Source organism: Protopterus annectens, chromosome 7.part0, assembly GCF_019279795.1.
Source record: "Protopterus annectens isolate FY-2018-M chromosome 7.part0, PAN1.0, whole genome shotgun sequence".
Classification (NCBI taxonomy): domain Eukaryota; kingdom Metazoa; phylum Chordata; order Ceratodontiformes; family Protopteridae; genus Protopterus; species Protopterus annectens.
The window spans coordinates 1,251,545,433-1,251,567,677 of NC_056739.1; the positions used below are offsets into that span (position 1 = coordinate 1,251,545,433).

Below are 22,245 nucleotides of genomic sequence, written 5' to 3' on the forward strand. Positions count from 1 at the left end.
GTGGGTATGGGGATTTTTTATTTAGCTTCTTGTGTGGGGCCATTCTTGTAGTGTAATGCCGCTGTCTTAACTCAACTGAATTGAAATTAGAATAAAACTTAAAATACAGAGCTAAAGGTCTGATTTATTTGTTAAACCTCATCCGATATAAGAGGTAGTAGTGTCTCTTGGGACAGGAGCCTTTCGTCGGGGGGGCGTTTCCATTGGTTCTAGAATATGGAAATGGATTGCCATGTGGTGCCTAAAGGGGAGCAGGGAATCTGTGGATTGGTGCATTTGTTAGTACCTTCTGGTAAGGTGGACCAGTTCCCTGTAGAAATATTAGGCAAAATTAAAATTTTTAAAAGGTTTTTAGGATGTTGGTTAAGGAATGGAGTCGTAGAAAGCACTGTGTACATTGGTTTAAAGAGTTGGGGGCTAGTAGCAAAGGGCATGCAAGTTTAAGAAAAAAATTGTCTTCTATATTAGTGCCAAAGTAGGATTGCTAAACTGTCGTATTTAAATAGATTGAGGTAATGTTATAACATGTAATGGTGGGAATCTGTGGTGTGAGGACAGTGAGAAAATGAGGGTGTATGGGATGCTTGTAAATGCTTGCTGGATTTACCTGTATAAGTTTGAAAAAAAAAAAAAGATGTGGGATGTGGCTAAGAAATAATATGACACAAAACCAATATAATGGTGTGGAATCAAACGGTACAGGAGCTAGACCTTGTATGGAAGGGTCACAGTTTGATGAGAAAGGGACACAAAATGTCTTCTGTCTGTGCGGGGAGCTGCTAAGATTCAGTGACCGTGTTTAATCTGCAATGGTCGTAAAGGGAACTCCAAGTGTGCATAACCATTGGAAGTCTCAAACTTGTGCCCTGTCTGAAATTTAAGTGCTCTGCTGTAAGAGGGAAATTTGAATCTAATGACTGTGGTCTTAAAGAAATGTTGCTGTTTGTGATTAAATGTGAGACAATGCTGATGAGCGAGTGCAAGGGAACTACCATTAGCTGATTTTAAGATTAAGGGGATACATACATGTAACAGGTCATCTAACTGTTGAAAAAAATCAAACAGTCAAACAGAATCAAGTAATAAAAATGCCAGGAATTGGGAGATGGCCACAGATTAATGTCAAATGTAAATGGTATGCTGGCTTTAAAGATGACATGGAACCAGGAAGTGTTCCAAAAGGCAGTTTGCTCTCCCAGCCAAGGTTTGCAAATACTAAGTGTTCAAAGTGTCTCACTGGACAACTTTATAAATTTAGCAGTCAGGATGACAATTTTTTATGGTTGTAATTAAAACAAAATAAAGAGGGGTACCCGGTCGGGAGGGGGGCAGTCTAAGTATTAAATCTAAATTTGGATGCCTAGATTGGAGAGAAGTCAAGAAAATCTGTTTTATGTATGGTTGCGAGTTTCTTACAAGGTTTGGAGTTTGATAAGGTCAAAATTATACTTTTATTAAATAGTAAAGAGAGTACATTTCCTGAAAATGAATGGGAACCTGTGTGCGCAAGTGAAACCTTAAAAGGATCACTTTAGAACGGATGGTAGTGTTAGTGGAATGAGTGGTCTGAAACAAGTAGTGAAAGGGCTGATGACGTCTCTTGTATACAGGAATAGAGGAGCACTGGTGTTGTGGGTGAATGGAGAAGGCTCTAATATAGGAGAGTATCCTTTACTAAAATGACGTGCGACCATAGCTGTGTAGGGGTACGTAATCCAAGGAGTATGAAAGGTACAATCGGAAAATCGGCTGGACCCTTCATTTAAAAAGTGTAGTCGCTGAATTTTAAAAATACATATTTGACCTTCTGATGAGGAATAGAAGGGTTGCTCATTCTAACTGGGGGATCAGAGTGGATCTGGTGAGAGCAAAAAGCTAAACGGTGGCAAATTAAGTAACAATCAGGTTAACACAAGAGCTGTCAATATTGGATGACAGTCATGCAGGATAAAGGAAAGGGAGAGAGAGAAATAATCTAAAACTGGACAAGGTAGTGCTAAGTGGGGTTTTGTGTTTTTTGTATGTGTTGGTGTTTACTAGGCGTCACCATTGATAACTTAAAATTTGATATCCACATAAATCTAGCTATTAAAAACACTCTCAGAAAGCTAGGTAGTCTCTACAAACAGAAGTCCTTCCTGACCCTTACTGCTAGGAACACAATTGCTCGTACTCACCTCATCTCAACATTACTTTATGCATCCCCAATCCTAACCAATCTATCCAAAAGAGAAACCAACAAACTGACAACCTGCTATAATCAAATAGCCAAACTTGCTAATAACACCTCTTTTAGAACCCATCACTGTCATAACCTAAAACAACTGGGCTGGCTTGAACTGCCAAATTTACTAATCTATAATTGACTTACCACTCATAAGCTGCTCTCCCACCCAAATAAAGCAGTCTTTAAGCAACCTAATTCAGCAGTACTCCTGTCCTAGGCAACTCCGCGGATAAAGTACTATTAACAGTTACTAGATCCCACAACCATGCCGGTGACTCCCTCTACTCGTCTTGCATATCCAAAATTTGGAACTCCCTGCCTTCATCCATTACCCTGGAATCTTCTCTAACCAAATGTAAAATGTCTTATCAAAAGCCATCTTAACAAATGGTTATGTCCCTGCTCCACACCAGACTAACTTCAGTCCCACTCCACTACTGCAGTAACTCTTGCCTTACAGTCTCTTGATAGGACTACACCGTCTTATCAATACCCCGTTCAGATGCATGATGTGACTACATAGTTAACATACCTTAATATTGTTTGTATACGTTGTGATAATTTTTAAATGTTTTTGCCAATGACTTAATGTTTGCTCATTAATGTGGTCTTGTATATAGTAGAAACATGTTGGTATATTTTGTTTGTATATTTTGCATAATTGTTTCTTTGGAGCTTTTCTCCCCGGGCCTCCACTGAAAATGGACATGTATCCATTTGGACTATCCCGGTTAACAAATGTAAAATAAATAAAATAATAAATTATAGGCAAAGGAGTGTAGTGGTAGGGGAGCATACATTATGCACATGACTTCATTGTATAAAGTGGTAAAGTTAAAGGCCCCACTGTCTTAAGGAAATTAGATCTTACAGATACTAGATCAGTCTAGATAAAGGTTTGGTAATATTTAGACTTTGTAACCGGATTAATATAAAACACAATATATATGCCAGGTAAAAGTCCTGTTTTTTTAATGTTTTATAAAGGATTAGATCAGCTTTAGCACAGATTATGATTTTAAAAAGTTCTGCTGAATACCTTGTGTTGCATCTTCTGAACCTTACTTGTACAGTTTACGGAGGTTCGGGATGGGTATTGGAGATTCAGGCCCGGAGAAACCCAGGACTGACCACCACTGTAATTTGATTTGGTCATTTGTGCTGCCATTGAATGGAATATCCAAAAGTTGGTCCAAAATGTTGAATGAAAAGAATTGTGTCCAGGTGTGTTTCTGGCATGTATTGCATAGTCACAATTGTAAGCTTTGATGACTGCATCAATGCAGTATTGGTGAGGCAAGACGGTGTAGAAGGCTTTGACATGGATGGTGACCACGATGGACCCTTCCTGGATAGTTTGGTCTTTGATCTTGAGAAAGTCCATTGAGTCAAGGAAGAAACAGTTTTCTGGTAATGGTTTTGATACTGGTGTCCAGGTAAGTGGCCTTGGGCTGTGAGATGGAACATCTGCTGGTCACCACTGGTCTGTATGGTGGGTTGTGAATGAAAAAACTTGGTAGTCTTGAATGGGCCACTGTTAAGAATTCATGTAGGTTTTCGCTAATTAGTCGTTGTACAAATTGGTGAGTTCTGTGCAGAGTTCTTCGTATGCTTTTCTTTATTTCAAGGCTGGTGGTCGTGTAGTATTTTTGGTTGTTGAGGAGCACATGTATTTTGTTGCTGTAGGTGGAGGTGTCAGTAACGAGAATAACCACCCCCTTTGTCAGCCTTCATGACTCTGTGTCACTTTACATTGCTTAGGATTCTTAGCATTTTCAAGTTGTACCTTGGCAATTTTTTTTCATACTTGCAAGACGTTTCAACCTCTTACTGTAACTCATTTGAACTACTTGTCTGATTTTTAATAAAAATTATTATTTCTGAGCTAGCTTGAGCAATTTATAACCACACCAAGTCAATTCCACCATGTCATGAATGAGAAAAAATAAAGATTGAACCACCCCTTGCCCTCCCCCATGACTGAGTGGGAATTGACTTGGAAACACCCCTTAGACAACCAGGGTTTATATCTATGTTCTATCTATACTTAGTCTACTAAGCAGCTCTCATCTGCCAATAAATTACCCATATCTATGATTGAGTGCTAGAGTTTTCTGTTTGCTATAACGCAAATCACATTTTTTTGTATCTGGAAGAATCACAGGCTGAAAATCACCAGGAAAGACACTAAGCAGTAGCCCAGAGACAGGACAAGTTTCTACCAGAATCAGCGAGTAGATGGATCATTTCAATTACTGTAGTGAAAACAATCTGGACACCAGTAAGGTAAATGCCCTCTCTCTCCCATGCTTTCTTTTCTTCACTTGCAGTGGGGAGACCCTAATCTAGCCTAAATAGGGACCCCCCCCCCAAAAAAAAAGTTTGCCTATATGGGCAAGCTTGTTGGTGGCCTCATTCATCCAAAAAAACAACTGGTTTGATCAAACCGATAAATTCAGCCCATGGGGAGATGAGCCATTCACAGCTCATATCAGCCTGTGGCTAATGTCCAAACATAATGCCCAATGTAGCAAAAGTGATTTTTTTTTTTTTGTTACAAATCTGTGATTACATAACTGTAGTTTGAGATTTTTGGAGTACAGTGGATGTAATAAGTGTACACACCCCTGTTAAAATGCCAGGTTTTTGTGATGTAAAAAAAATGAGACCACAATAAATCATTTAAAAACTTTTCCCACCTTTAGTGTGATCTATAATCTGTACAGTTCAATTGAAAAACAAATCTGTTGAGGAAAAAAAATATTAAAAAAATGTGCAATAAGCTGGTTGCGCAAGCATGCACACCCTTAAACAAATACTTTGTTGAAGCACCTTTTGATTTAATTGCAGCATTCAGTCTTTTTGGGTTGGAGTCTATCAGCATGGCACATTTTGACTTGGCAATATTTTGCCCACTCTTCCTTGCAAAAGTGCTCGAAATCTGTCAGATTGTGTGGGCATCTGTTGTGCACAGCCCTCTTCAGGCCACCCCACAGATTTGCTATTGGATTTAGGTCTGGGCTGTGGCTGGGCCATTCCAAAAATTTTATTTTCTTCTGGCGAAGCTTCTTTCGTTGATTTGGATATATGCTTGGGGTCATTGTTGTGTTGAAAGGAGAAATTCCTCTATCTTCAGCTTTCTAGCAGACACCTGAAGATTTTGGGCCAAAGGTGACTGGTATTTGGAACTGTTCATAATTCCCTCCACATTGACTAAAGCCCCAGTTCCAGCTGAAGAAAAGCAGTCCCAAAGCATGATACTGCCACCACCATGTTTCACCATGGGGATGGTGTTCTTTTGGTGATGCAAAGTGTTTTTGTGCCAAACATACCTTTTGGAATTGGCCAGAATGTTCAACCTTGGTCTCATCAGACCATAACACATTTTCCCACATGCTTTTGGGAGACTTGATGTATTGTTTTGCAAATTTTAACCGAGCCTGGATGATGATCTGTGTAAGAAAAAGCTTCCGTCTAGCAACCCTACCCCGTAGTCCAGATACGTGGAGAGTATGGGCGATTGTACACAACCAGTACTTTCCAGAAATTCCTGCAGCTCCTTCAGTGTTGCTGTAGGTCTCTTGGCAGCCACCCGGACCTTGTTTTTGTCTCTCTTATTTGGAGAGAGGTCTAGTACTTTGCAACATCACTGATGTCCTTCATGGATGCATCTGCAGTCATAACAAATGGGTTGTCCTGTCGTCAGGCAGCCCTTCGGTCGGCCGGATTCCAAAGTCCGGGTCCGGCTTCGGCTGATGTCGCGCTTCACCCGACGTCATCTCTGCTGGTCTTCGGGTATAAAGGCATCAGCCGACGCCATTTTCCTCAGTCTTTCTTGCCGCGTGGCGCCCGAAGCAGAAGCTGTTCGCAAGTGCCGGTCGGTCAGATCCAGAGATTACTACTACCGAATACTACTTCGAAGACTTCTAAAAGCTAAGTACCCCGTTGGGGACTCTTTCTTGCCTCAGCCGATGTCAGAAAAAGTCAATAACTGTTTAACTTGTGGGAAACAAATACCTCATAAAGATTTCCACTCTTACTGTTTGCCTTGTTTAGGCCCAGACCACGACGTAGCAGCCTGCTCGGCCTGTGCTTCCTTCAACCGACGAACGCTTAGGCGTCGGTCGGAGTTTGCTGAACAGTTTTTCGGCTCAGATTTTGCGGACATTATGCCGTCGGATCCTCCGACTTCCCAAATTGTTAAACGCAAAGAAAAAGACCGACACTCGCGGTCCGCGGTTTCAGCCGAAACCACGGTTAAGCAAGCCGCGAGTGTCTCGGTTTCGGCCGAAACCGAGAAAACTGGCCAATCTTCAGCCGAATCCATGACTACTACTGAGGCTCCTGCTACCTTACCTGAAACAGCCTCAGAAATTTTGCCTACAACTGTGGTTCCTACTGATCTATCAGACACCATCCCCTTGGATATCTCTACCCCAGCACGTGGTGCTGCTAGGCCTCCAGCAGCCATGTCTATTAAGGCCTTTGCCAGGGCTAAAGCAGCCAAATCAGCTAAATCAGTGCCTGTTAAACCACCCTCACTCAGGCCCACTTCTAGTTCACAAATGCTTACTCTGGCAGAAGATTTAATATCCTTAATTAGGGGATCCCAATCTCACCCAGACAGGGCCTCTCAGCCACCAGAAAAGAGACCTAGAGCAGAGCCCCCCCGAGCCTGTGTCCTCTGATGATTCTGCGGATGACTCAGACATTACAGACCAGCCAGAGGCTCCTTTTTCCAATTATGAAGATTCAGATGCTGAAGAATCCATTCCAGCTGCCTCTCCACCAGAGGAATTCTCCTTTGGGGAAACCTTACATGCCATGAGAGAACAATTCCAATGGCAGGGACAAGATTTCTCAGATTCAAGAAAAAGGCTTAGGACTTTTCTGCACTTACCACAACATAGGCCCTTAGCTATACCTCCTGTCCTACCTGTTGTGGACGATGCATTTAATGATGTCTGCACTGCACCTGATTCTTTACCTCCAGCCCCTGCCAAACCAGATAGATTTTACAGGGTGCCAGACACTCATCACCACCTATACAAGGCCCCACTTGCAGACGCGGAAACTATATCCCAGGGGCCTAAGGGAGTAGCCTCGAGCACAGCACAAAACCCTATTCCTCTGAAAGGGAATCCAGGTCCTTAGAGAGATGGGGAAAAAGTCTACACCTCTGCTACTCTCTCAGCTAGAGCTTTAAACTGTCAGTTTCACATGATCCAATACCAAGAGTTTATGCTTGATCAGTTAATTAAAAAGCTGTCCTCTGATGAACCTTTAGATAAGAAATACGTATTAGAAATGGTGAATAACATCCAACAGGTTAGTAACCATTCTTTAAAATGTGGCTATGATGCACTGGAGGCTTCATTTAGATCGGCCATGACTGGCACAGTGATAAGAAGGCATGCATGGTTGAAAGAACAGGTCTTGCCGGATCATGTTAAAGCTAAGCTATTGGATGCTCCTACGGATAAGGCCAGTCTATTTGGGGAACCTGCCCAGCAGGTAATAAATGGAAGAGAAGGCAAAATCTGTACAAACAGTTAAAGATTTACTACAGGTTCAGCCCCCAAGGTTCAACAGGAACTGGCCTGCCAAAAATTGGTCCTTTCCTGACTCCACAAGATCTCAAAGGGGCAGGAACAGACGCTCTAGGGGCAGAAATCAATCCAGAGGAGGTGCCTACAGAGGACGACAGTGGCAAGGCAATAACCGAGGCACAGACACAACCACTGCCACTACAACAGGACAATCTCAGTGACTTGGCTCTATCTCCGCCTACCAGGGAGAAAATAGCAGCACCATTAGGCGGAAAGTTAGCCTTATTCTCGAAAAATTGGCACTATATTACAAAAGACAAGTGGATTTTGCAAACCATAGACCAAGGCTACCGGTTCCACTTACACACTTTACCAGTAAAAAGAGGAATGCCAAACCTGCCCCCAAATCAAAAAATAGAAGCCCTGCACCAGATAGCGGAATTAATAAAGATGAGAGCTGTGGAAAGGGTGCCAATAACAGAACAGGGCAAAGGATTCTACTCCAGACTATTCCTAGTACCAAGAAAAGAAAAAAACGAGAGACCTATTCTCGACCTGTCCATCTTAAACACATACATCATTGTCCCAAAATTCAAAATGCTGACCCTACAGCAACTTCTTCCCATGCTGGGCAAGGAGTGTTGGCTGGTAACTCTAGATCTCAAGGAGGCATACCTGCACGTCCCCATTCGACCAAATTGCAGAAGATACCTCAGATTTCTTGCAGGATCAGAGCATTATCAATTCTCAGCATTGCCCTTTGGCTTATCTACTGCGCCCAGAGTATTCACAAAATGCCTGGCATCAGTAATCGCTCACTGCAGAGTACAGGGAATTCAAATTTATCCATACCTGGACGACTGCCTGTTACAAGCGGACAACAAAAGCAAGCTGACAACAGATTTACAAAGGGTCATTTACTTGCTACAAGCCCTGGGATACACAGTCAATTTTCAAAAGTCAAGGCTGATCCCATCCCAGACAAGAACATTCTTGGGCTGAATTGGACACAGTAAAACAGATGGCATTCCTAACTGCAGAAAAACAAAAGAACTCCCTCTTTACTTCTTAGCATTAACAAAGCAGAACAAACTAACAGCAAGAAAAGTTCTGCAGGCCTTGGGCTTCATGGCATCATGCATAATCTTGGTCCCACATGCCAGACTGCATATGAGAAAGTTACAGTGGTACCTAAAGAATTTATGGTCTCAACACAGGCACAGCTTAGAAACAGAAATACCACTAATCCCATGCTTAAAACAGAAGTTCCTCTGGTGGGCTCGGGCATGCCAGTCAAACCCAGGCTTACCCTTCCACAACTTTCGAGCAAACCAAACCATCACAACGGATGCCTCAGACCTAGGATGGGGGCACACATGCTGGACAAATGCGTACAAGGACTGTGGACTCAGGACCAACTGCACCTGCACATAAACCAAAAAGAAATGCTGGCAGTAAAACTGGCAATCCTAAAATTCAGACCATTCCTCAAAGAAGGCCATTTGATGATAAGGACAGACAACACCACAGTCATGTGGTACATCAACAAACAGGGAGGCACTCATTCTTACCCCTATGCAGAATGACTTTGGACCTTTGGAATCTGGCTCTCAGCTACAACATCCAGTTACAGGCAATATTTGTACCGGGAAAAGAGAACACCCTAGCAGACATTTTAAGCAGAACAACCTCGGATGCTCACGAATGGATGCTACACCCGGACATCTTCAAGGCCATCACAAAGAAATGGGGAATGCCACAGATAGATCTATTCCCTTCCCACAAAATCACCAGCTCAAAAATTCTGCACAAGGACATTCCACCCACTTGCATGGAAGGTGGACTCTCTATCCTTCAGCTGGAAAGGCCTGACAGCATATGCATTCCCACCTCTTCCCTTGATGCACAAGGTACTACTGAAAATCAAAGAGGAACGTCCAAGGATAATTCTGATAGCACAGAACTGGCCAAGACAACACTGGTACCCATTGCTGAGGAGCATGTCTCGGAGAAAATGTGGTCAATACCCTGATGCCTCTGATGTTAACTCAGAACAACTACAACATCATACAACCAAACCTAAAACCTTGCAACTGACTGCCTGGAACATCACATAGCAGTAACTAACCCAGACCTTTCACAAAGGGTTAAAGACATTATCCTTGAAGCCCGCAGACCTTCAACAAGAAGGAACTATGCAGGAAAATGGAAAAGGTTCGTCATTTGGAGTACTGAAAGAGGAAAAGATGTGTCGAACATAGATATTGCTAACATTCTGGAGTACTTGGCAGAGCTTCTACATACAGGCCTGTCCTATTCCTCCATCAAGATACATGCATCAGCTATTTCAGCAGAATACAGCTTTGATCCTCCTGTCTTTTCACATCCTCTACTCAGGCAGTTTCTCAGAGGGATCAAGAATGTAAAACCTCCTAGGAAACCACCATTACTAGCATGGGACTTGAATTTTGTACTAGAAAAGTTGACACTACCTCCGTTTGAACCAGCAGCATCAGCAGATCTACAACACCTGTCATGGAAAACTGCTTTCCTGCTGGCTATTACTTCAGCAAGGAGGGTTTGAACTACAGGCCTTAATGGCAGTGCAACCCTTCCTAATCTTCCATCAAGATAGGGTATCCATGAGAACTAATCCTACATTTATGCCTAAGGTGGTATCCAGAGTGTCTTTAAACCAGGCAATCCACCTACCTACCTTCTTTCCCAATCCACAAAACAGAGGTGAAAGAATAATGCATACCTTGGATGTACATAGACAGTTACGCTACTACCTGGACAGAACCAAAGGTAACAGAAAAACTGACCAGCTCTTTGTAGCCTATGCAACAGGAAGGGAAGGAAGAGCAATTTCCAAACAGACAATCTCCAAATGGATAGGAAATTGCATAAGATTCTGTTACTCCTACCATGGAAAACCAATTCCACAGAACATAAGACCTCATTCTACAAGGGCTACAGCCACTACCACAGCTTTCTTAAGAGGAGTGGCAACCAAGGACATTATTGAGGCGGCTACTTGGACCTCCGTGCATACATTTGCCAAGCATTATAATTTACCTCTATATTCTAGATCCCGAGCAGGGTTTGCCACTGCTGTACTGCAAGGGATCCTGACTACACCATAATTATTATTCCTCCTCCCCTAGTTTGGCTATGGTATTCTACCCATTTGTTATGACTGCAGATGCATCCATGAAGGACATAGTACAGTTTTGTACCTACCATAAATGTAGATGTCCGAACTGGATAGCATCTGCAGTCAGGATTACCCACCCTCCTTCCCCTCTGCGGTACTCCTAGGGTATTTACCCTCCTAATAGCTAGCTGGGGGGGGGGAGTCTCTTATGGTGTATTTGTTTGTATATATGTACATACATGGTTATTTTTTGTGTTTGCCTTCTACTATTTTGGAAACATTGGCATTTATCCAAAATTTAGCTTTCCAAGAGGGCAATTGGCATCTGGGGCAAGAAACACTGAGGAAAATGGCGTCGGCTGATGCCTTTATACCCGAAGACCAGCAGAGATGACGTCGGGTGAAGCGCGACATCAGCCGAAGCCGGACCCGGACTTTGGAATCCGGCCGACCGAAGGGCTGCCTGACGACAGGACAACCCATTTGTTATGACTGCAGATGCTATCCAGTTCGGACATCTACATTTATGGTAGGTACAAAACTGTACTTTTTCCCATATTTTCTCCACTTTTTGATGGACTGTCTTCACTGTGTTCCATGGTATATCTAATGCTGTGGAAATTTTTTGTACCCTTCTCCTGACTGATAACTTTCAACAATGAGATCCCTTTGATTTGTAAGCTGTTTGCTAACCATGGCTTTTGCTGTAGCAGGCAACTGAGTAAATGTCAAGAAAATCCTACAAGGACAGCTGAACTTTATTTGGTGTTACAGTCTCTCTAATTGATGGCAGGTGTGTACCCAAGAAGACTGAATGCTGTCATTAAATCAAAAGGTGCTTCGACAAAGCATTAGTTTAAGGGTATGCACACTTGTGCAACCAGCTTATTGTACATCTTTTATTTTTTTATATTTTTCCCTTAACAGATTTGTTTGCTTTTCAATTGAATTGTACAGTTTATAGGTCACATTAAGGGTGGGAAATGTTTTGAAATGATTTATTGTGGTCATTTTTTTATATCACAAAAACCTGGCATTTTAACAGGGGTGTGTACACTTTTTTTTTTTATATCCACTGTATTGTTAGATGGTTAGGTCATGAGGGTGGATATTTCTAGAAATAGTACGTTTTTCCATGACAGATCAAAGATATATGATGATTCTTTGGATTTACTGAATAGCTAACAGGAGGTGACATGATTTGGGTTTTCCTTGTCTTATGGCCAAATATTGCAAATCGTATTTTTATTTCTTTATAGTTTTATGCCGACAAACTCTGAAGTTATTATAGGCATGTGGAGGCCAGTTTTGTACAAGTTGCATCTTTTTCTAGCTCTTACATTTTGTTGGTTGAAAAAAAAAAAAGCGCTTTCTGTACTATTACTATGTATCATGATATACTTCTGCCTCATTTTTCGTATTGTGTTATCTGTTTCATTTCTTCCTACTTTAGGAAACTAGCAACCTAATAATCTTTGGTCCCTCCTCTGGAAAAAGGCCATACTGTTCCCAAACATGTACAAAAGTGTGACACTAGGTTCCGTCCTTGTGCCAGTTTTATTTAACACTTTAAAAAAAAAAAAAATCACTGGAGAAGTCATTTGGTGTACTAGTGACCTGCAATGGCTTTAGCAATCCTTGGATTAGCCACCTTGCTTCAAAATTCAGAGCTGATCTTGACATCTAATCTTAACCTCTCTCGTTCGTTCCCCAGATAGCTGCCTGACCCATTTCAGAGTCACAGGAAAATTAGAGCGTTTCCCAGCATTTAATAGGCATAAGGCAGAGAAACTAGTCCATGCCAAAGCCCTTGCCCAGTGGAGAATGCAAACACTCACTACAGTCTGGGATTTGGTATGAATCTGTCAGAACTGGCAGAAACCTTTTCTGTCATGAGATCAGTTTTTTGTTTTTAGCTCCAAGCACTCACAAGCTAGTGACGTGCACCTTTGAAATACTGAGCAGAGACTGATTTCATCTAGACTTGGTCATAGCCTCAAAGTGCTTCAGTGTTACTATTGACACAACTTTAAATTTAGTCTTCACTTTAGTGAAGTGGTACTAAGGGTTAATCAGATGCTGGGACTCCTTTACAAGTCAAAGGCGTTTCCCTCTAGCCATTTGAGGGTTGTTAATGTAAGCCTTTTGCAAATTCATCAACCTGGTTTGCAGTACGATAAGTGAGTTTTGCTGTGTGTTGCCCCAAAGAACTCTCTCTTACTGGATTGAACACACAAATTATGTAATGGCTACCCAGCTACACTTTGCTCAGCACACTCAACCTTTACTGATGTTGTTTAACTATCAAACAAAACATTTTTTCTTGGTACATTCTTTCTTGTAATCAAGAGTCATAGTCTTGGAATCTACTTGTGGGTGGATTGCCAAGAATCCTGGTTGTTTTAGAAGATCATTCTTGCATCTCTTTTTTTGTAATGCAGCCTATGCATCTTTTATATGTATCCATTCAAAACAGTGCTGAAAATCTCTGTACTTACAAGTGGCTTGTAATAACTATCAATCTGATAAGAATGTTTCATTTTTGTAATCTCTGAACTTGATTCAGGAAAGAAGACCAGTCAGCAGGTAAAACTTTCTTAGGCTGCCTTGAATCCCCCCACCCTTTCCCTTTATGCATCAATAAGCTGTCATTCTCCAGATGACCTTCCATATCACTGTTGCAGTATTCATAACAAAAGGAATCTCTTGCCAAGGATAGCCAAACGTCTATCCAGTATACCAAAGCCTTTAGTACTTATAGGCACCTTGCGCTCCCAGTGCAAGGTGTAGGACATAAAGGTGACAAACCGATGCACATTCAGAACAATGCTGTTCAGACTGGTGCCAAAGTTGAACATCTGTCTAAATGCCCTTCTGCTCTGCTGATTACCAAGCTGTGTTTTAAGGTAAGTGCCCCATTCAGGTTTCTTCTTATGTCTTTTTTTTTATTTAGCGCGGTTTGGTTTTATGTCATGTGGAAGGTAGATTCCCCATAAAGACTGTCACGATCAGGGTCTTTTCTGATTGGGTGCTTCCCATGACCATACACAGTGTTCTGTCTGCCAGGCTTTTGTCCCCAATACCCTGCATAGTAGTCTGTCTTTATCTGTTTACCTCGAAAGCCAGTAACTTAAGCTGTTGGATCAAGGTGCTGTGGCAGAATCTTCTGTCCCGAGAGTCTGATATGTGCCAAGAAAGGCCAAAAAAATTAGGTCTGATGCAGCTACTGTCCAGCCCCCTCCCCCCCCTTCCAGGCATCTCTCTTGAGGCTAGTGAAAGCTTAGAGGATCGTCCAATGGTTGCCTCTGATTATTCTGCCATGACCCCATCAGAGACTGGCATGGATAGGACCTTTCACACATCCTCTGAGGCTTTATAAATGTCTGCTGCTGATGTTGCAGGGGAACGTCTGCTGATAATATCCCAAAGACAAAGGGGGATTCAGAGATTTTGGTAACGGAGGAGATTCTTACTACTCTAATTGAATGTCGCCTGTAGTCTGACCCTCCAGGGGTATTTTCTGTCGACATCCCTCAGAAAAAGAAACTGAAAAAACACATTTTCCCTGTTGTAAAGGATCCCCAATGTGGATGGCAGGATTTTACCATGCTTTAATGACTTTAAAGCACCCTCCGGGGATGTGCGTGCCCCTCTATGGTCCTCCAGTCCTCTTAAAAGACCCAGGGAACTTGACTCTTGTCACCCTGCAAAAGACAATGACAGGAGAGTGGCATTTGGTGAATACCCTTGGGGCAATAGAGAGGCCAAAGAACAAAGCAGAGTATTAAAAATGCAAGGAAGAAACAGCAAAACATGAAAATTTCCTGAAAATGGGATGGATAAGTATATGAAGGTAGGCATTGTTAAAATCCAGGGAGACAAGAAAGGCCTGGGGTGGAAAACAGAGAAATAGTCAAGAGAACATCCGAAAGGAAGGAATTTTGAAAAAGGTGTTGAGCTGGGAAAGATCAAGATTTGGTCTCCGTGCCCTCCTTTCTGGGAACCCAAAACATTATGGAATAAAAAACCCTGTCTACCTGGGTTTGAGGCACAACTTGAATGGTGCTCTGGACCAAGAGAAAATGTAGCACCTCTGAAAAAAGAGAAAGTTGTTTCAGAGGAGATTGAGGGATGCCCAAAAAGAGAGGAATTTATTTCCAAACCATGAAATATCACTGGTGGCTGAAGGATAGAACCCAGGAGTCTTTTGTAATCCTTAACTAAGTTGGAAGAAACTGGGAAAGACTGAAGGACAAGGGAACCTGGCCAAAGGAAATGGGAAGCAAATTGTCAAATGGAACACAGCTTATACTGAAAAGTAGGTTTCTGGGAAGTGGGGTTTGAGTAGACTTGGCAGAGGTGCACATTGAGAGCCCTTTTTTTGCCTTGGGTGGAGGGCGAGACAGTCTACGAACAAAAGCAGCTTTGGAGTGATAATTCCTCTAAACTTAGGAAATTGAGAAACAAAAATGTTTCAACTCCTGCAAGGCTTTACTTTTATCCTGGTGAGACTTAAAAAGTTCATGAGCAGCACCAAAAAGATCATTATCAAAAGCATACATTTCAACTGTCCAGATTGTTGCCTCATTTTTGGCCTGTTTCTCCTAAAAGTGTGTTTTTTCTGGCAAGTCATTGAGGACTACAGTCAGAAAATAGCTGACATTTAAGTTTCAGACTTTATATCTTTCAGAAAACTTAGGCTATTGCAAAACCTATTTGTCTGTCAACTTTTTAAGTTTGTAAGAGCAATATTTTAAAAGTGCCCTTATGTTTGGGCCTTTGTCCAAATTTCTAGGTCCAAGAGGTTGAGAGGTATGATCGAAAGGAGCTTCCAACACTTTGCCTTAATGTCATTAAGTAAAGTCTAAAGACAAAGCCAGTAGTAACTCCTCATAACAGAACCAAAGGCAGCAGCCCTGGAGATGGCATTAGATGCATCCTAGCTGCATTTGGTAGCGTGACTAGCAACTTGAGAGGTAGAACCCAAGGAGAAAGGGCAGAAGCCTTTCCTCAAAGTCAGGAGGGTCAGGAACAATGAAAGGAGGGCCAAAACATACCTGGTCATATTAGTGTGGTAGGTGATGGATCGAAAGATAGTGGCAGCAGTATCCACCTTTCTCTGGCTCCATATCCCTACTATTCTTATCCGAAGGGAGCAACTTGGTTAGAGGGCAGTAGCTTGGAGGGCATCTCAGAAGAGAGAGACCATCAGCAAAAGGACATTTATATAGACATTTACAATCGTCAGGCGCTTTGTAAAAATCTGTCAGGTTTCTTGGTGCAAGAGTATGAGAATCGGGAGCCACAAAAGCAGCTGAAAAAGTATCCACGAAGGCAGACAAAACAGGGGGAACAGCCAATGGGCTTGGGAGATTCCATGTGTAGGAGCTTGTAATACCTTTTCTGAATGCTCGAGACTTGAGAACAGTCCCACTTAAAGAACTCCATCATACAGGCAGCAGTATCTCCAAAGGAGAGTCCCTCCAAATGGGGAATCTGGATGGATAGAATTCACTTCCTCTGAGCCATAGTCCAAGGAGGAAGGAATTTTAAGAAAAGTAAGCCAAGGACTTTCCCACAGAATCTAGATCCTCGTCTAAAATCCTAGATCTTTTCCTGTCTTGTACGATTTGCTCATTCATATTTCTTCCCCTCAGACACTGCTTCAGGACTTCAAGGTTACTATTTTCCTGTTTTCAAAAGTCTGGGGTTTACCATACTCTTCCAGAAATCAACTCTGATGCCTTCTCAGGATCATATTTTCCTCTGCTGTAGGCTTTAGACAATCCCCATGTTGACATCTCTGCCTGCCCACAAGCCCCATCTCTCACTACCCTTTTCCAGTCGTTTCTTCCTCTAGCTTCAGCTGTAACCAGGGAATTTCTCAGGGTCCTCTGGTTCATGGCTTTCACCATTCCCATTCTCCATCTTGCTAGACTGCACATAAGAGAACTTCAGTGGTACCTCAAGTCAGTGCGACACCAACTTTGCCACCCCCTGGACTTCCCAGTAGCCTTTCTTCCCTGTCTCAAGCTTGAGCTTCAGTGGTGGATTCATTACTTTTCTCTCAAACGGGGCTTCCTTTCCCAGCTCCAGTCCTGACTAATTACAGACACCTCAGAGAGGGGATGGGAAGCCTCCTTTGGCTGTCTTAAGGTTCAAAGTCTCTGGCCCCTTCATCAGAGGTCGGACCACATCAGTGTAAAAGGAGGTGAGGGTTCTGCTTCTAGCCCTTTAGCTTTTCATTACTGCTTTCATCCTGGGCCCCTCAGTTTTCACAGACAATACCACAGTAATCTGATAAATCAACAAGCAGGGGACTGCAATGTTTTACCTTCTTTGCAGACTAGCTCATCAGGTCTGGGATTTAGCTGTCCAGTGTCGTGACTTTTCAGGCAGTTTACATTCCTTTGGAACACAATCTAGTGGCAAACTCTTTGAGCAGGTCCAGCACACAAGCTCACAAATAGATGCTTCACAGAGATGTGTCCTAGAATTGCCCATCTTTTAGGTATTCCTCAGGTAGATCTTTTTGCCTCCCCTCTGAACAGACAACTTCATCTGTTATGTTCGAGTGCCAAATCCTGTGGCAAGGAAAGTGGATACCCTGTCTTTTCTTTGGAAGTGGATGCTTCTGTACAGCTTCATCCCCTTCCTCTGTTACCACAAGTGTTACACAAAATAAAGTAGGACCCTTCCAAAATATTGCTAGTGACTCCCTTTTGGCCCAGATAGCATTGGTTCCCCCTTCGTCCTCACTTGTTCAGTGTTCAACTGATGCTGCAGGTGATAGGGTTTTGATCCCTTTCAGGCACCTCTTTTTCTGAGGACTTGCTTCGGGGAGGCCAGAAAACCCACTACTAGGAAACCAAATGTCCAAATGAAAAGATTTTCTGTCTGGTACCTCTTCTCACCATCAGGATCCCCTATCTCTGGAGGTTCTCCTGGTTCTTTTTCATTTGTGTGATCTACTCCATGCTGGGTTAGCCTATTCAGTTTAAAGCTTACCTGTTGCCAATTTCTGCTTGTCTGCCCTTGATTCTTCCTCTGGCTTCTAGGTTTGAAGTTGAGCAATTTCTTACAGGCATTCTTAATATCAGTCCTCCCAGGAACTCTGTTCCATTTTCCTGGGACCTCAATTTTGTACATGAATAATTGACTCTGGTTCCTTTTTGAGCCTACTTCTTCAGCTTCCTTTCAACATTGTACTTTTGGCTGTCACGTCAGTCAAGAGCATATCTGAACTTCAGACTCTCGTGGGTGTTCCCCCTTTCTTAGATTTCCCCAGAGACAGGGTGTCTGTTCGTACTAATCCTTCTTTTATGCCCAAGGTGGTGAAGGAATTGTCCCTTAATCAGTCTATTCATCTGTCTTCCTTTTTTCCTTGTCTGCAGTGAGAAGGTTCTTCACACCTTGGATTTGCATGGACAGCTCAGATATTTGGTTAAAACTAAAGTTATTCACAGATCTCAGCAGCTTTTAGTTTCTTTTCATCCCAGGTCTTTGGATTTGGCGGTTTCTAAACAAAGTATGTCTTCCTGGATTTCTGAGGCCATTTGTTTTTTTTCAGGTCTTACCTTATCAGTAAAGGTGCATTCCACCAGGGCTGTTGCCTCTTCTGGTACTTTTTTCAAGGGGCTGGATACCAATTCCGTTCTTGAAGCTGCTATCTGGTCCTCTGGTCATAATTTCATCAAGCATTACAAGTTGGATGCTGTATCCAGAGCTGGCTTTGCCTGCATGGCTTTCTGGAGGGCTGTTCGTGCAGCCTTCCTCCAAGGTTTCCTCTTGAGCTTTTTTACTCTCCTTAAGGTTATAAGTATTAATAGTGATATGGCAAGAGACAGTACAGTTGCGTGAAATGTTGACATTATAGTGGATTAACCATTGCAGTATACACTCCCTCCCTCCTGGCCTTTCTGCTGTAGCCTATTCTTTTTCGCCCTCTTGGCCAAGGGCCTCTTCTCCTTTTCACCTCCTTCTGGATGCACATTTTTCCTTGTCCGTAGGTGCATTCTTTTCCTCCAGGGGCTTTTCCAGTTCTGAGTATGTGTATCTGTATGTCACCTTTATGCCCTATGCCTTGCACAAGGAGCATACATGTGACGTAGGTCGCCTATAACTACTTGATATCTTGGCTGACCATTAGGCTTTCCTTGACAGGATATCCCTTATGTTATGAATACTGCAACAGTGAAGAGAAGGATATCTGCAGTTAAGGTAAGATTTTACTACACAACTTACTTTGCCTTGCTTTAAAGGAGAACCCGCACCCACAGACAAAAAAGTGTTTATTTCCTCATGGTTTGGCATTTCCTACATTTTAACACTGCTTTGGGACTATTTACAGGTTTTTAAATATTTGTATACATAATTTCTCAGTCTTGTATCTTGAAATAATTATGATTGTTTAGTCTGCCTGTAGGTATCCCATAATGCAGTGTTGGTCTGTAAAAAAAAAAAAAAAAAAAAAAAAAAAAATTACATCACGCAGGCTTCTTAGAATGCTCCTGCCACTGCATTGATTTTACATTTTACATTGCTGTCAGTCAGTTTTAGTAACATTTCATGCTATTCAATGACCACTTAAATCACAAACAGTTCAAATGCTAATGAACAGATTTTACTGCTGCTGCTTTTTAAAATGGCTACACTGCAGTCTTTTCTGAAGCCTGAATTTGTACTAGTTTGACTCGTCTCCCATCCCCCTTCACACCTAACTTCCCTAGCTGTCAAAGTGCTAAGGATAATTTGAGCTGTTACCTCCTGTGATTGACCGCTCACAGCAGGAGACTTGACTCGGTTACTGTTTCCTTGTTCTAGCCTTTGCTTTCTGTATGGGTAGAAGAAGGACCAAGGAGTTATCACAGCATGGGTGAGGTTTTTAGGACAATAGTGGTGATTTCAGTTTGGGGAGGGGAAATGGCCAGAAAACCACCACACTATATTCAGTGACCTTGATGGCATCAGTGAATTGGAGACTGCAGCAGGTTGTGGGACGAAAGTTTTTTGAAAGTGAAACCACCACAGTACAGTAAGGTCCTGTTCTAGTGGAGAGAAAGTAAATTTAAAATATTTTAAATGCTGTATTTTTGTTTGTTCATAGCAGGGACTGTAAATGTGGAGAAAAAGAGAAGTGAGCATTTAATAATAGAATCCAATTGTTGTCCTTAAGAACAGTACATAAAAAAGTGGCTCCTGGCTACTTCACTACCTTGTTGGAGCTTATTGCTCATAGCCTGAGGGTGTTTTGGGCAAGTACAACCAGTTTTGTTCTTCTTTTACCCCTAGTTAGTCACAAATGTTCCTTCATCTTTCTTGTCAGAAAGTTATCTTTAATATTTGCACAATTGAGTCTAGGCTCAGCTGACATGCAATATGTACCTTTGCTTAGTGTCGTCTGCACACTGACAGGCACTCACACCCTTGCTTATAAAAAGTAAAACATTTCCCTGTCTTGTCCTTGTGTTATCTGAACTGTCTTGTATACATGGGTATATTTTCAAAAGGGCATGGCTGATGAAATACATTGTGTGTTAGTGGAGCAATCTGTTGAACCATCAAAAGACAAGTTAAATGCTTAGGCCTCTACATAGATGTTTGCATCCTTATGAGTCATATCTGCAGCATGGCAGAATGAACCAGTATTGTGTTAAGCAGGCACTCTTGTCTGCGAGTTAGACTTTTGTTAGGGCATTATGGTGACCTGTACAGATTCCTCCTTCAATGTGCCTGTCGTGTTTGTTTGGGAAATCTATCAACACATCAGGTAATGGTTGAGTAGGGCAAAACCCTCATCGCATTGTATGTAAAATTTCCCTCTTCACAGCTTCTCTGTATCTGTTAAAGGTATGCTGGCACTGTATATGGTTTAGGCAGGAGAGACAGCAGCAGCTCAGTTTCTATACCAGCCAAGTCGTGGGATCAGAAAAAATACATTCTTGGTGATCCCCAGGAGGTTGCAGCCAGTCTCAGGATTACAGCAGTCCTGTAACTTTGATTATACCATGTTTTACACACACACACACACACACACACACACACACACACACACACACACACACACACACACACACACACACACACACCATCACTCCTCTTGCTGTCTGTCTCACTTCATTGAAAACTAGCTGCAAGCAGAGGTCTTGAATCTTCTTCAGACATCTAGAAAGCCACTAGAGCAGAATGGATAAGCCTGTGCTAGATTGTTCTTGGTGAAAAACAAAGCAGTGAGCCAGAGACCCATTTTGTTCCAATGTTTCAAAGAAAATCCTTTTGATGGCCACTGTGCTGTCTGTCCTTATTTCAGATTGGATGTGCTATTTAGATCTTCAAAACCCCGTACACCAAAATCAGAGAGGTGTCTGTGTCTCTCTGTGGTACAGAAATGGTCATTACTAGCTCAGGACTTTTCCCTTTGGTATTGCCTCTTCCCCCAGGGTGCTCAAGTTTATATCTGTGAGTGCCTCTTCCCCCAGGGTGCTCAAGTTTATATCTGTGAGTGCAACACACAAAAGGCAATAGTAAGCAGAGAAATTCTGCAGCTGGTTCCTTTGCTCCTTTTTGAATCTTACCTGTGATGAAACAAGTCAAATGTTCTAAATTCCCTTAAGTCCATCATTGATAACTGGATTCACTTTAAACACTACTTTGGCATGCCTTTCTGTGTCAAGATAGGATGCTGAGTTTTTTAGTAAGCAACTGCTTCTGTTTTTGGTGGAGTTTGTTGCAGCAGAGTCTTGTTAGAGAGCCTTAGGGTAGCTTTAGTTTGTTTATACTAGGTTTCACATGGAAGTTTTTAAGTGGACAGTTTGAGTCCAGTTGTTTCGACATTTCAACCCTTTGTTCCAGTTTGAATTGGCAAAGCCTGTTAGTGCATCTGCTGTGGTGTGACTCCTGTCACCCTTCAACTTTGAAGTCTCTCTCAGCTATAGTTACCTCAAATTCATTTGCTGTAGAGTGAGGGGAGTAAGAACATTACTATGAATGGGCAGCTCTGCTAGCTTAGTCACCTAGTAGTCTGAGTTTTCATTACACTGTTTTGGAAATGAGAACAGGTCATCAGACTTTACTTGCTGAACTAAAGGAACACAGAAAGTGATCTCCCTCCATTTGGGCAACATGACAATTCAGCAAAGAGAATGCATCCCCGCCTCTGCCAAGTGGCAGAGCTTTAATCAGCCTTGTAAAACGTTCTAGTAGCAAGCTGTATTCTAGGAGAGACCAGTTCTCTGGTGGACAAGCTCAGCTCCTGTCTACTGGTTTCAAAGTGCCTCCGTGACGAGGATGTTTCGTCTCTTGGTCACCCCAGT

The 22,245-nt window shown here is 42.3% G+C and overlaps 1 protein-coding gene across 2 annotated transcripts in view; it reads left to right on the forward strand.

Moving 5' to 3' along the window:
• The window catches only part of TIPIN (TIMELESS interacting protein), a 759,992-nt gene that overhangs the window by 240,378 nt on the left and 497,369 nt on the right, over positions 1 to 22,245 (forward strand). The gene's annotated exons all lie outside the window — the stretch shown is intronic.